Below are 14,705 nucleotides of genomic sequence, written 5' to 3' on the forward strand. Positions count from 1 at the left end.
ACTTAGGGGGCAAATGTGTATCCTAATTTTGGCATGGGTCTTTCACTTAGATCGTGTGCAGCTGGCAAATAAATGCATGGAAGAAATAGCCAAGGAGTCCATGTACTTTCCATATAGAGAGCACGATTTTCATGATGGTTGTCCGAGCTAGGGATGCATAAATTGATAAGAACAAGCTTATAATATTTATAAACCAGGGCCTCCTCAGTACGAGCTTGACGGTATATCCAGCTGAGGGTAATTTGAAGATATGGCAGATCCGCGGATCTCCAAAGACCCGGATACTGTATACGGTCGTTTTGTGGCTAGCCTGTGATAATTAATGTCCCAGATATTAGGAGACTATTTATTTCATGATTAGATCATATCCTAGTATAAATGGGAATATTTAATTTTAAATGTAATAAATACCCAAATCCGTGATTGACTCACGGGGTTACCCAATCGTGTCCAAGGAATTTTTCTATAAATACTGAGAAATTTGGACAGGAAAGGGGACGATTATTCTGTAATACCGAAACTCTGTCAAAATAGAGAGAGAAAAGCAGTAATAATATAGAGTCATGGACTAGGTGAATTTTAACCACTGAACCACGTAAAAAGACCAGTGTTCTTGAGAGTTATTTTCTTACTTCGGTTTACCATCAAGCACTAATTCATCCTTGTTATTTTCGTAATTCACTGTTTGCGAAAAATCGCATCAACAGATTCTTAGAGCAAACTTTCACCATTGATCATACATTATTTTGTAAGAATCTTTCAATGAATCCTCATCTAAGTTAGATTCATCAGAGTCATTATCAGATTCTTCATTATTCTGCACATAATTATTAAGGCCTACCAAATCCTTGGAATCAACTGAAGAAAAAGACATACCTTTGTCAACAGAGGTTAAGGCTACACTATTGTCTTCCTCATCACTCCGTTCAGAGTCTTGATCACTCCAAGTAGCTGCCATGACTTTCTTTTTCTTTAAGGTATTGGCACACTTGATTGAATGTGTCGAAAGCCTTCATATTCCCTGCATTGAATACCCTTTTTATTAGTTTCAAAGGGTTTAGAAAAATTACCTTTTGGGTTTTTGGATATGACCTTTTTGTTTCCCATTTCTTTACGCATTTTTGAAAATTTTTTGTTAACAAAGCCATCTCATCATTCTCATCATTCGAACTTTTATTCTTTTCTCTGGATGATTTCAAGGCAATAGATTTCTCCTTGATTTCTTCTATTTTACCTTTTTGTCTCATTTGTTGGTTTAGTTCAAAAGTTCAAAGTGAACCCATCAATTCTTCTACTTTTATTTTGTCTATATCTTTTGCTTCTTCAATTGCAGTGAGCTTAGTATGAAACCTGTCAGGGAGAACTCTAACAGTTTTTTGAACCAAAGAATTCTCTTCAAGCTTCTCACCAAGAGCAAAATATTCGTTAGTAATATCTGACAATTTCTCATAAAATTCAGTGAGGATTTCATTTTCAAGCATTTTCAAATTTTCAAATTTTATTGTGAGCATAACAAGCCTAGAACGCTGGACATCAATAGTTCCTTCAAATTGGGATTGAAGGATTTGCGCGGAATTTTTGGCCGAAACACATGAAGAAATCAATTTAATGTAACATTCACTTGACATTAAAAATAGCATGTAATGCCTTATTATTGTAACTGGATATTTTATCTTCAGCACCAGTCCAATCAAGTTCAGATATTACCTTAGTTACTTCATTGCTTTATGCTGAAGGAGTCCAACCACTCGAAAAAGCTCTCCAAGACATTTCATCTTGAGATTTGATGAAGGCTCCCATTCGAACTTTCCAATATAGATAGTTAGAATCATTGAGTAAAGGTGGGCGAGTTAAGGAGCCTCCTTCTGTGAAAAAAGACATTGCAAGAACAAGAATAACAAATGGAATAAACCAAGATCACACTTAGAAATGAGTGATCTGCTTTAATACCAAATGAAATTCTGTTTTTAGAAATTACCAAACTAACTAATCCATGTGAATTAATTAAGCCGCGGAATGGTAATTTAATGTTGAAACAGATTTCAGATCTGTCGGGATAGAATCCGAACTTGTAACGATTGAAACTGAACACAATAAAAAGATAGTGCAAAAACAATAAGGAACACACTGAGTTTTTACAAGGTTCAGAAACCCTTTCGAATATCCTACTCCTTGGGGCCACGCCCAGAGAATAAATCAATTAATAAATAATCACAAGTACAAAATATTGACTTAAACAAATCAAGACTCCCTCTTGAGATTTGTCGCAGCTTTGTTGCACTTCTCTTCGCTAATCCGATTCTAATTGAAATGCTCAACCACTTGAACTCCCTTCTGTAACGACCCAGATTTTCAAGACTTGATAATGTAGAAATATAAATGTTTTCATTAACAAAATGTCTCAAAAAGCCGTATAAAAAACTTTTTAAAAGTCGTATGGCCATACTTAACATTTAATACAAACATAGTTTATGAAGACAAAACTGAGCCTAGTTTATGAAAATAAAACAACATTTCCAAAAACAAAACAGCTTCCTAAAAGGTCGGTCCACATGTACATTCACAAGGTAGACTCCAGCGCTCACTTCTCTGCCTTGCACTTGTAATTACCTACAACAGAAAACAACTAGGTAAGCGAAAACGCTTAGTAAGTTCAACTTTAAAACAAAAGCATGCAGAGAAGACAGGTGGTCACTGACCAAGTTACTGTCCACAGATAGCAATAACTCACAAAAATTAGGATTCCGGATCCATCCGGACCCTACGCAATCAATTTCAATAACGGAAAAAGCGTTCTAGAAAACTTATGGTTATGCCTGGTAACCAATGACAAACTATTTCATATAAACAAATAAATCCCCGCACTTAGAAAATCCCAGAGCAAGCAGATATAATATATCACAATATAATTCGAGACCAACACTCGACAATTTCCAAAAATTCGGGCGTATCACGCCCTCCAGCGTAAATGCTAATCTGTAAGAGAGAACCAAGTCTCAACGCTAAGATCTAGCCAATAAATATCACCATCAAGGGTAACTATCGAGTTACCTAGGGCATTGCTACTTATCCAAGAGTAAATCCCTCACAAGGGTAACCATCAAGTTACCTAGGAGATCACTACTTATACAAGAGTCAAACTCTCACAAGGGTAACCATCAAGTTACCTAGGGCATTGTTACTATTCAAGAGTGCAAATCCCTCACAAGGGTAGCACTAGTTCAAAAACAACTTTTTAGGACACATTTTTAGGACACTCACATAAATGCGAGTCCTTATATAATTTATTTTAGGACTCGCGGAGCGAGTCCTAAAAACTATGTGTGTCCTAAAAGTTTGAGTTTTTTTTTTTAAACAAACACCTCCTGGACTTTTTAAAAACTTATGTGTATCATAAAATTTTAAATTTTAAAAAGTTGGAGTTTTTTAGGACTCGCGTTGCGAGTCCTAAAAGAATGTTTTTAGGACTCGCATTCCGAGTCCTAAAAACATTCTTCGCGAGTCCTAAAAACTTATGTGTATCATAAAATTTTGAATTTTGAAAAATTTCGAATTCCCACCAATTTTTTTTAAGTGTTCTCATTTAATTAATTATTTATTAGGAAATAATCAATAAGAAATAATTATTATGTGTTAGGGAAATAATATTTAATAATATGTTTTTTTTAACATTTCATTTTTATTTTTTAAATGTTATATCATATACATAATATATACCTAATCCTAATAAGCTAATAGATCTACCGCCACCTCCTTCCTTCTTCTTCAGCCTCCTTCCTTCCTTCTTCTTCAGCCTCCTTCCTTCTTCTTCAACAGAAAAACTCAGCCACCTCCTTCCTTCTTCTTCTTCTTCTTCTTCAACAGAAAGAACTCAGCCCTTAGCCCCTCATCATCAACAGTTGCGGACGACGACCGACGGTGGCGCAAATCTTCGGGCTGGGTGGTTCTCGGCGATGGCGGCGGATTCAAGCGACGCAGGGGCGAGAACTTTTGGGCTGGGTGGTTCTCGGCAACGACTACGGCTTCGAGCGATGCAGGGGCGACGACTTCAAGCTTCGGCCGATGCATGCTCGGTCTAGGTGGTTCTTCTCGCCGACGGCTTCGGGCGACGTAGGGGCTCATCGGTGCAAGGCTGGGGCTTGACGTCGACAGCGACTGGTGGTTCTTGGCGCCTCCGTCCACCACGGTAGTTATTCAGAAATATTTGTTATATATATATATATTGATTTAATATTTGTTTAATATATAAATGTTATTTCTGAATTATATATATATTGATTTAATATTTGTTTAATATATAATGTTATTTCTGAATTATATATATATTGATTTGAATTTTATTTTGGGTATGTTTTTAGTGTATAGATAATAATTTCAGATTATCAAGTGTATGTTTTTAGTGTATAGATTAATATTTCAGATTCAATTTATTTTATTTTGGGTATGTTTTTAGGGTATATTAATAGTTTTGGTATTTTGTGTTTCATTTTCAAATTAGTTAATGTTTAACTAATATGTTGTGTTTGTTTCTGGACTGCCTAATTTTGTTTATATGTTGTGTTTGCAGGTTTTTAAAATTTGGGGATGTTCGATTTGCAGTTGATATGCTGCCGGTTTTTCTAAGAAAATTTATGGACTCATGTAGATTTAATTATATAAAATTGTTGTTTATCTTTAGAATTAATTAGAATGGCTATTAATTGTTGTGTCTCATTGAAAATAATGTACAAATTTTGTTATTTTAATTTATAAGTTTTCAGATTTTTATATAAATGTTTCATTTAAAAAGTTATTTTTAATTTAAAATAAAAATAAATTATTTTTAAAAAACTAAAAATAAAATTGTTCAGGACTAGCAATGTGAGTCCTAAAAACTTAATTAAAGGCACTCAACCAGATTTTTTAGGACTCGCATTGCGAGTCCTAAAAACATTCTTTTAGGACTCGCAAAGCGAGTCCTAAAAACTTAATTAAAGGCACTCAATCAGATTTTTTAGGACTCGCATTGCGAGTCCTAAAAAACCTTAGTTTTTAAGGCTCTCAAATAGAGAACTCGCGCCCCGCGAGTCCTAAAAAAATTTTTAGGACTCGCAATGCTAGTCCTTAAAAACTGTTTTTGTAGTAGTGTAGCCATCAAGTTACCTGGGGCATTGCTACTATTCAAGAGTGTAATCAAATTTACATGGGTTTACAAAGACTTTTATGTTAATTAGTGGTGCAGGTGAGCAGTTGCCCCTAGGGTGTTCAACCTCACTCAAACTTGGCAACCCCTAGTATCTCTAGACACTCTCATTGAATGGCCAATAATCACGGCTACTATATGGGAATAACTTATCAGAGCACTTGCTCGGGTTCTAACCGTTCACTGATTAAGTAAGCAGGAGGGGCCCTAGGTCCCATTCATTTTGGCGCCCCTAGGTTTAAACCAGCAATCCTCACCTCTTGGCCACTTGTCACGGTAATGAACCAGACATAATAAAATCAAGCAGTGTGACAGGGATCAGTCGTCTAGAATATGACGGATATCTACCAGTCATACTTTTTGAATCAGCACCTACTAGACTAACGTCTCTATGCAAACTTTCTATGCCAGTGTATATATGTGCATGTGTCTCTATACTAACATACAATACAATAGTCGTTTCATGTTGTAGCACTACAAGAAAAAATGCTTTTAATAACACCGAAAATGTGTTATCAAAACATACCATAACACTTTTTGATGTGTTAATACCGACTATGTTATCGTAGGTCAGGGTACTTTACATAACACTTTATCATTGTTATACAAATGTGTTATTATACTGTCAACGATAACACAATTTCTGTGTTATTTTAATAAATAGATAAGTGTTTAATTATGTTATTTATAGTCGATTATATAACACATTTCAATACTTATAAATTTGTGTTATACTACACTTTAGTATAACACTTTTTTTGTGCTATACTACACTTTAGTATAACACATTATTTGTGTTATATAATGAAGTTTGCATAACACAATTCTTTGCATAAAAAGTGTTATTGTAATAGATATTATAACACAATTTTCGTATTATAACACTAATTTATTCTATTATATTTTAATTTTTTTTATATAATTAACATTAACTTTCTAATATATACTAGCATCGACAAATGAACTTGATTTTCAAAAAACAAAAAGTAAAAACATTCAACATTGTATTAACAATTCACAAATTAGTTTAAAACATTCAACACTGTCATCTACAACAAAATGTTCTTTAAGTATTCAAGGAGTCTTAAATATTCAACATAGTAAAAAGTTACTGCTTTCAACACAAAATATTCTACAGCTGCCCAACACAAAGCCTTCAAAATTAAGTATCCTTTTCTACTTCGCTTGTCACATCTGCAAAATAAACAAAGAAATATTTTATTGTTATTATCTAGCATCACAAATTACTTCAAGAAAAATGCTATGGAAATTATATCCAAGAAAGGACACCACATACAAAATAATGAAGTCACAACTACACCAAATCAAACAAAGAAACCAAACACTAAATTATAAGACATTGGTTATTTTTTGAGTATGAAAATGTACCTCTTGGAATAAATTTTTTAGAAGGCCATGCAACTGTGTATGAAAATGTTAGCAGCTTGTGGAGTGTGGAGTGTGGAGTGTGTAGTGTGGAGTGTGGACTATTTTTGTATGATAGAATAGATCACATGAAGGATGAGAATGTCAGCCTCATCGCCATCTTTTCTTTTATAAACAAAAATATTTAACCTTTCAGTATCATCATTGGTCAGACTTAGATTTTTTTCTTTGTATAATATTCCATTTATGATCTCTGATTTCTCTTCCTATTAATTATTTTTATGAGCAAGAATATAAATGGTGGGTAAAGTTTTACTTGGATTATGGTGAACCTATTTTCTTACATATGTACTAATTATAGCATATTATTATTTACTTGTTTCAAATAAAAAGAAATGGCTGACCCAGAAACTTGTTGTTGAAATTATTTTCCTTTCAATGAATAAGAAGTAACCTTTAGAAAAAGATAAACGTTCCCTGACCCTAAACATTACCAAATATTGGACTGCTTTTAAATACAAAAAAATTCAAAGATATATTGTTTTTGGATTTATTTAGGAACTAAAGTTATTGTTTATATATATGAAGAAGATCCATTGTCATCTTTTACTGTGGTAATTTTTTTGTTATACTAATCATATCAATCCCTGTTTCTTATGGAAAATGAGAATTATACTAAAATGTGCCGCCATTTTTTCTTATTCTTTCGTATTGGCTATGATAACGACATAGGTAAAATGAGCATGTATTTAAACATCATTTTTAACAAAACAAGTGTCATATATCTCACAATTCAGGGCCAATTTAAGAAGCATACATAGCCATCTGTTTGTTAGTGTGACCATTTTCTATTAGTATACATTATAAATTCAATCTATTGTACTCACTTTGTTTGGACGTACTTATAGGCTATATAGATCATCAGAATACACCATACCATCATATGGCTAAGTACTTTCAGATTTGGGTTATAATTAATTGATAAATTACACTTTTTAATTGTAATTTTATTCCACCATACCATCATATTCTTACCAGTTTTTTTACCCTCTAGTCTTGGCAGTTTTCCCTCTACGAGCTAATTACTCTCTTGAATAAATAAAAGCATTTCATTTATTGGTTTTCATTTAAATTATGGTTTTCTATTTTTTGTAATTTAATGATTTGCTTATTTGGCTCAATCTGAATTGTTTCCCAGGATTCTGATACAACTAGCTGCAAATTGAAGTTGTAACAGAGAGCTTTCACCAGTTAAAAAGATCCTTTTCTTCATTTAAATTTGATTGATTGTTTTTTTAACTCAAAGTTGCGTGTGTATGGCTTAATTTTTGTTGAACTTGTAGTTGGCTGTTTGGTTTCTGTTGAATAGAATAATCACGTGGAATGACTATTACTTTGTTCTAAGTGTTCACAGTGTAGTATATTCTTTGAACACTGAAACTAGAAACTAGAAACTAATGGTACAAGGAGTTGAGTGTGAAAATAGAAGATAATAAAAAATAGGAAATGATGGTTTACACAGCGCTACTATGTTAGGGAAGAATAAAGAACTGAACCAAAGTAATAGTTGGGGGTTGGGAGTAATAAGGAAGGAAGGAATGTGTCATGATGGTATGTTAATAAGAGATGTGGTTCATTTGGTAGTCACTATGAGTGCATTTTTAGGATTCTGCTCTGTTAGTCAATTATCTTATACAGTTTACATAATATTTGCAGATGTGGAGGGGTAATTGGATTCTATGGGCCAGGGTCAAATATTGGACTGCTTTTAAATACAAATTTTTTTAAAGATATATTGTTTTTGGATTTAGTTATGAACTAAAGTTATTGTTTATATATATGAGGAAGATCCATTGTCATATTTTACTGTGGTAATGTTTCTGTTATACTACTCATATCAGCCACTGTTTCTTATGGAAAATGAGAATTATACTAAAATGTGCTGCCATTTTTTCTTCTTCTTTCATATTGGCTATGATAACAACATAGGTAAAATGAGCATGCATTTAAACATCATTTTTAACAAAATAAGTGTCATATATCTCACAATTTAGGGCCAATTTATGAAGCATACATAGCCATCTGTTTGTTAGTGTGACCATTTTCTATTAGTATACATTATAAATTCAATCTATTGTATTCACTTTGTTTGGACCTAATTATAGGCTATATAGATCATCAGAATACATTTTGGTTTGGTTTGGCAGCCTATTGCAAAGCTGCCTCAAAGTTCTTACTTAAGGAACTTCAGACTTTTTGACTAATTTTAATTTGTAGGAAGTGATTGTGTGTTTGATTTTGCAGTAAAATGATGTTTCAAAAATGAACAAGGGTAAGATTTTTAAGCTAGCAAAGGGGTTCCGTGGAAGGGCGAAGAATTGCATAAGAATAGCAAGAGAGAGGGTGGAAAAGGCATTGCAGTATTCCTATTGAGATCGTCGGAAAAAGAAGCGAGACATGCGTTCTCTCTGGATCCAGCGGATAAACGCTGGCATTCGCCAACATGGGGTACACTATCTAATACTTGTTTCATAGATTTGTAATTTTGAGTCAGATTTTTATATTATATTCTCTGTCTATACACGATTGTAAGGGATTGCTGATGATTTTTGTCTTCTTATTATGTAAGTTTTGTAGTATTGATCTCAGAATGAATCCTCCTCTAAGTCTTAGTTCTGTATTCAATTTCTTTTAACTAAAAACTATACAAATAGTTTAGTTAATGCTCTCCTTCAGCTGCACTAAAGAATTAGAGAAGGATTCATTTTGAGATCAATATTAAAGATAATAAATAGTAAAATATTGTGTACAATTTCTGAATGTGTAAATTACTTTTGTTTTTGTGGCTTGAAAAGCTTGTTTGCATTTTATTATGGAGATTTCTGTTGAAATCAATAAGGCAGAATGAGTTTTACTTATTTTAGATAGATTTTCCTTTGATTGAAAACCTTATAGTAATTTTTGAGGAACCAAAAACTAGAGAGAACTACTGAAATTCCTCATTATTAATTAATAGACAGTGTTGGTATAGAGCAAAACCCTAAACATTACAAGGTTGAGTTAGATTGAGAGGCTCCCTTTTTCCCAAAGATTGCCAAATTCTTCTCTAAGTAAATCTCACTCTCTATCTACAATATCTTCCCAACCTAACAACCCAGAAAACTTATAACACAAGTCTTTTCTTATTGGAGGCTTATCTAAATGCATCTAGTTAATGTTTTTCTGAACTTGTGTTGGCTCTGCAAAATTAGCTGGACAGCATGAGCACCTGCCATTTGTCTTCGCAGCTCTTGTTTACTTCAGTCTACTAAATATTTGCTCAAACTGGTTGTTAATATATATTTAAGACATGAAATAGCAACTTCACTCTACTATCTTCTCTGCTTCCTGTTGTCGTTGGTGGCCTTTCATTTCTTAGCAACATATTACAAAATCTTGATGTTTTGTTTCAGGTGAATTATGGCAACTTCATGCATGGGCTTATGAAAGAAAACATTCAGCTGAACAGGAAAGTTCTGTCTGAGTTGTCTATGCACGAACCATATAGTTTCAAGTTTTGGCTGAATTTCATTGTTTTTTTATGATAGACTACATGTGAGCAACAACCATATTTACATGTAAAATTATTAGATCTTAGTTTTCCAGCCCTACAAGTAACTTGGCACTGGTCTATGTTGTGCCTTGACCACCATTTTTTGTTAATTCTGCTGGTTTATTTTCTATCCATTTAATAGTCTCTAGTTCAAGAGATTCTAGTGTTGTTTTTAATTTAAAAATCAGATTCTAAAATGGTAGCCACTAACATGTTGGGTTTGGATCAAAGACAAGATTTTAGCTTGGGTTATGGCAATTTTGTTATGGCAATTAAATCTAATCTATACATATGGAAATAATGAAAACAATATGAATATATGAAAAATCTAATCTATACATATAAAAGCTTACCTAACCATCTATCAATACCAAGTCAAAAAATTCAAACAACACACAATAAGTTTTCTTCCTTATATCACCGCAGCACACAAACAAATTTTCCAGAACCTACTTCTCTAATACACACAAGTTTTCAACTTTCCGTTATCACCGCAACGCACAATTTTAATCTCAGAACTTACTTCTCTATGGATGAATATTTAAGATATTCAAAATCCTCTAACATTTTTAAGATATTAATAATAAGAGTTAAAAGAACAAATTTTGTACCTCTTGCAAATTAACTTTGCAATGCTCCTTGCCAATTCGATCCACAACCTAAGGAATATAATCAATACCTAAAAGATTAATACAAAAGTTGTCAAGGAAGCTATATGGCTGGTATATATACTGTTGAGTTGGAGAATTTGTTAGTTATTTTGGTCCAGTCAGCAATCTTTAATGTTTACAACCATTCTTGTAAAGTAGTTAGTTATGTTTCGTTATGTTTACTACTGCTATATATACTGTTGAGTTGTATACTTTTACATATAGTTTTTTAGAAACTTTTCCTTGCTATTCAGTAAAAAAACCTGTAACTGAGAGAAGAGAGATTTGTACTGAAAGAAGAAGGAAGTTCTAATAAAAGTGGTTGCCCGTGGATGTAGCTTAGAGTTCTAAGTTTTTACTCTAATTAGGACCACATGATTCTTGGTGTTATGTTTTAACTGGTTTGATTTCTTGTGTGTTTCTTCTAACTGGTTTGTTCTTGTGACTGTTTCTTTGGATCAAATTGTGTTTGTGCAAGTTGTTGTGATCTCTGGTCTTGGCTCTACATGTTTTAATAAATTACTCTATGAACTATATATCAAAAAGATATTTGATCAATATCTTGATTGAGATTTGACTCATTCTCCTTGCATATTATTCCATGTACTACTTCTTCAGGGTAGGCTATCTAATGGACAGTATATAACATTAAAAAGAATCTCCAAGACTGCAGGACAGTTTTTTCATTACAGGAAGGAATTAAGAGAAAGTAGAAAGATAAGCCAAACAACAAGTGTGGTGGTCCTCATAGTCACAACATGGGTTATATCAATAAGATTGTCCAGAATTTTTCAATCTATATCAAATACATTTTATCATATAGATTATATACATTGGAACAAGCAACAAGCATCTTTCATTTTTATTCTTTTCCTTTCCAACTAGGGCTGCTAGCAATTCTTGGCTCAATTCAAAACATGCCAAAAAAACAACACGGAAATAATTTGATTCCATTCTAATCCCAAGTAAGCTGAGTTGTCTAAACATGTTTTCTGTGGTGATAGGAGACCAAAATATCAAAGTATGCAAAACAAAAGATGATCAGTGATTGTTTAGGAGACAATGGACCCCATAAAATCGACTAAATATATGATCTTGAAAGGAATGGTGGAACTGCAACAAAGAACCATTAATAAAAAAAAAACACACACACACACACAGAGAAAGTTATCACTTTTGATGAGATGAATTGACAAGAATGAAATGAAAGGATATAGAACCAAGAGAGGGAGATAGTTGATTGGCAAGACCACAAAATTAACCATTGGTAAGCAATTGAAGGAAAGTTGTGCAAGGTCTTGTGGTAAAGGTAGAGGATATGACTAGAAAAATTACATCATCCAAATGTTAAAAAACATATTTTAACAGATAACAGCATAACTACTATTAGTTTCCCCAATATGATCTTGTTTTTTTCAATGGATTTTTTTGGGCCATTTAAAAAAACTAGTTAAGAGAATATTAGCAAGATGAAAACAGACTTCTTACGCATGACATTACCAATAGTTCCATCAGTGTAATTAAAATGTATTAAAAATACACATCAAAGAAATTATACCTTGTGTCACCAACAAAATCATTGGAGACAACGTCTTCATCTGTGTACCCAAGAATGCCTTTAAGTGGTCCCTCTGATGCATACCTATATCACCAATCACAAAACAAAAATTAAAAATAAGACAATTACACACTTAGACAAACACAAGAGGAGAGGAATAAATGCAATGATTAAATACTTCACAAAGAATGCATGAACATACTTTATGGCTGCCTTGACATCTTCATAGGAAGCACTCTTCTCAAGTCGACAAGTTAGGTCCACCACTGAGACATTAGGAGTTGGAACACGGAAGGCCATTCCAGTAAGTTTTCCATTCAGTTCAAGGAGAACCTTTCCAACAGCCTATAGTTCCAAAAAAATAATAATAAACATAATAATAAGAATAGGAATCAAACCACATTAAAACCAGAATTGTTTTTAGATTTCCCTATGAATTTAGATTTCACTACCTTTGCAACACCAGTAGAACTAGGAATGATATTTTATCCAGCTCCATGACCTCCTCTCCAATCCTTCATTGATGGGCCATCTACAGTCTTCTGTGTTGCTGAACATTAGAAACAAAAGTCAAGTAACCAACTTGTAAACTATTCTCCTATTATAGAAACAAATAAAGTGAAAAACAAACATGTAGTTGCATGAACAGTTGTCATTAAACCTTCAAGAATACCAAATTCCTCATGAACAACCTATGTAAAGTAATAAGAAAATCACTCAGCGAATAACTAAAAAGCATAATAGCTAAAACCAAAAGCTCAAGGATATTTAACCAGGTGCATTCATAAATTCAAAACCTTTGTTGCACGAGTGCTCTTGCCATGGACTCCGTCACATACCCTGTGACTAGATCAATAACTTGAACATTTGAAACATGAAGAGGAGCTTCAACCGTAAATAGGGAAGAGAATATTCATAAAAAAAAAATTAGCAATAAATTTACTTAGCTGCAAATTTCTCTAGAATATTCATCAATATCCATAAAATAGACACTCAAAACCTTATTAAAACAATAACATCTGTAAAACAAATGAGTCACCGACAACAAAAATCGAAAGTTTAAAGCAATAATAAAACCATAAACCCAGTTCCCCTGAAATTAAAGCACCAAAACCATAGTTCTTGAACCTTAAAGTGTTCGGGGACTGATGATGAGAAGCCGAGAGGTGTCACAAACCCAAATCAAAATTCCCCTTTTTTAGTCACAAACCCAAATCAAAATTCCCCTTTTTTAGTTTATCAAAAAATAAAATAAAATAAAAATAAAAATAAAGATAAGACCTTGGATGCGAGATTGATCTGGTTAATGAGATTGCAAAGCTGTTTACCCTCTTCGGGTTCGAAGTGATGCTTCATCAAATTGAACAAAGTCTCTGCCCTGAACTGACCGGTCGCCATTTTCTTCACTCTCTTCGATCACAACTTGGGGAAGAAAGAGCCTGCAATTCCAGTGGAGAGAGTGCTCCTCTGTCGTGGTGTGCTCCAACAGCTCGTGCAATGGAGAGGGTAGAAAGAACGTTGAAACTCCGGGAGATAGAGTGAGGGAGTGAAAGAAGACTGGGAGAGAGAGAGAGCGAGAGAAAGAAGAGAGCTGAGAGAAAGAACACTGGGAGAAAGAGAGAGCTGAGAGAAAGAACGCGTCATTAGGGATTGGGTTTTGAGATAATAGGGCTAGGCTGAAACCGTGGGTTTCCCTCCATTTTAACATTACCGAGCAATTTTTTTTTTGTTTCCCTCCCTTTTAAGTTTACTGCTTTACCTATTATAATACTTTTCCAATTAGCTTATAGTTATGTATTATAGAAAATGGTATTTGGTGTAGTGTAACCACACAATAGAAGTTGACTTACTTGGAGTCCCTTGCTCTGAGCAAGATTTCACCCTCCAATGTATAGTCCAGTTATGCTTAGCCAATACTGTAATTATCCATACAGTATACTCGGATTAATTATGGCACTTCATAATTCATTATTATTATTTTGGGCAGTTTGGTCATTTTAAAAATCATTTGTAAGGATTAATGATACTTATTTGGTTTTAAACCCATTCAAGAAATTCATACTAAAAATTTGAGACTAAACCCTAAGTCTCGGGAAGACCAATCCTATGGTCTCGATACTTAGACTCGAGTATCGCAATAGTATTTTCCCACAATTCGCTAAAAATCTTATTCTATAAATGTATCGCTATTAACCCATACTTTCAACAAGTCGGTTAAATATATAAAATATTTTATCTGGTATTATATCCAGAAAATACTAATTAAATTCCTCAATTATTTTTCAAGAAAATAACATCTTAATTTTCATTTTATTTTTCTTTAGGTTTTAATCTCTA

The 14,705-nt window shown here is 33.2% G+C and overlaps 1 long non-coding RNA gene and 2 pseudogenes across 1 annotated transcript; 2 read left to right on the forward strand and 1 right to left on the reverse strand.

The window, feature by feature from the left end:
- Positions 1 to 3,714: 3,714 nt before the first annotated feature.
- Positions 3,715 to 4,745, forward strand: LOC133789884 (uncharacterized). Its single transcript, XR_009873764.1, has 2 exons — positions 3,715 to 4,186; positions 4,568 to 4,745. It is a non-coding gene; the product is annotated as an uncharacterized LOC133789884 (long non-coding RNA).
- Positions 4,746 to 8,890: 4,145 nt separating this feature from the next.
- On the forward strand, positions 8,891 to 10,152 carry LOC133792135 (uncharacterized; annotated as a pseudogene).
- A 2,050-nt stretch (positions 10,153 to 12,202) lies between these two features.
- On the reverse strand, positions 12,203 to 13,766 carry LOC133792136 (glyceraldehyde-3-phosphate dehydrogenase GAPCP1, chloroplastic-like; annotated as a pseudogene).
- Between the last annotated feature and the right edge of the window lie 939 nt (positions 13,767 to 14,705).

Source organism: Humulus lupulus, chromosome 7 (genome assembly GCF_963169125.1).
Source record: "Humulus lupulus chromosome 7, drHumLupu1.1, whole genome shotgun sequence".
NCBI lineage: Eukaryota > Viridiplantae > Streptophyta > Magnoliopsida > Rosales > Cannabaceae > Humulus > Humulus lupulus.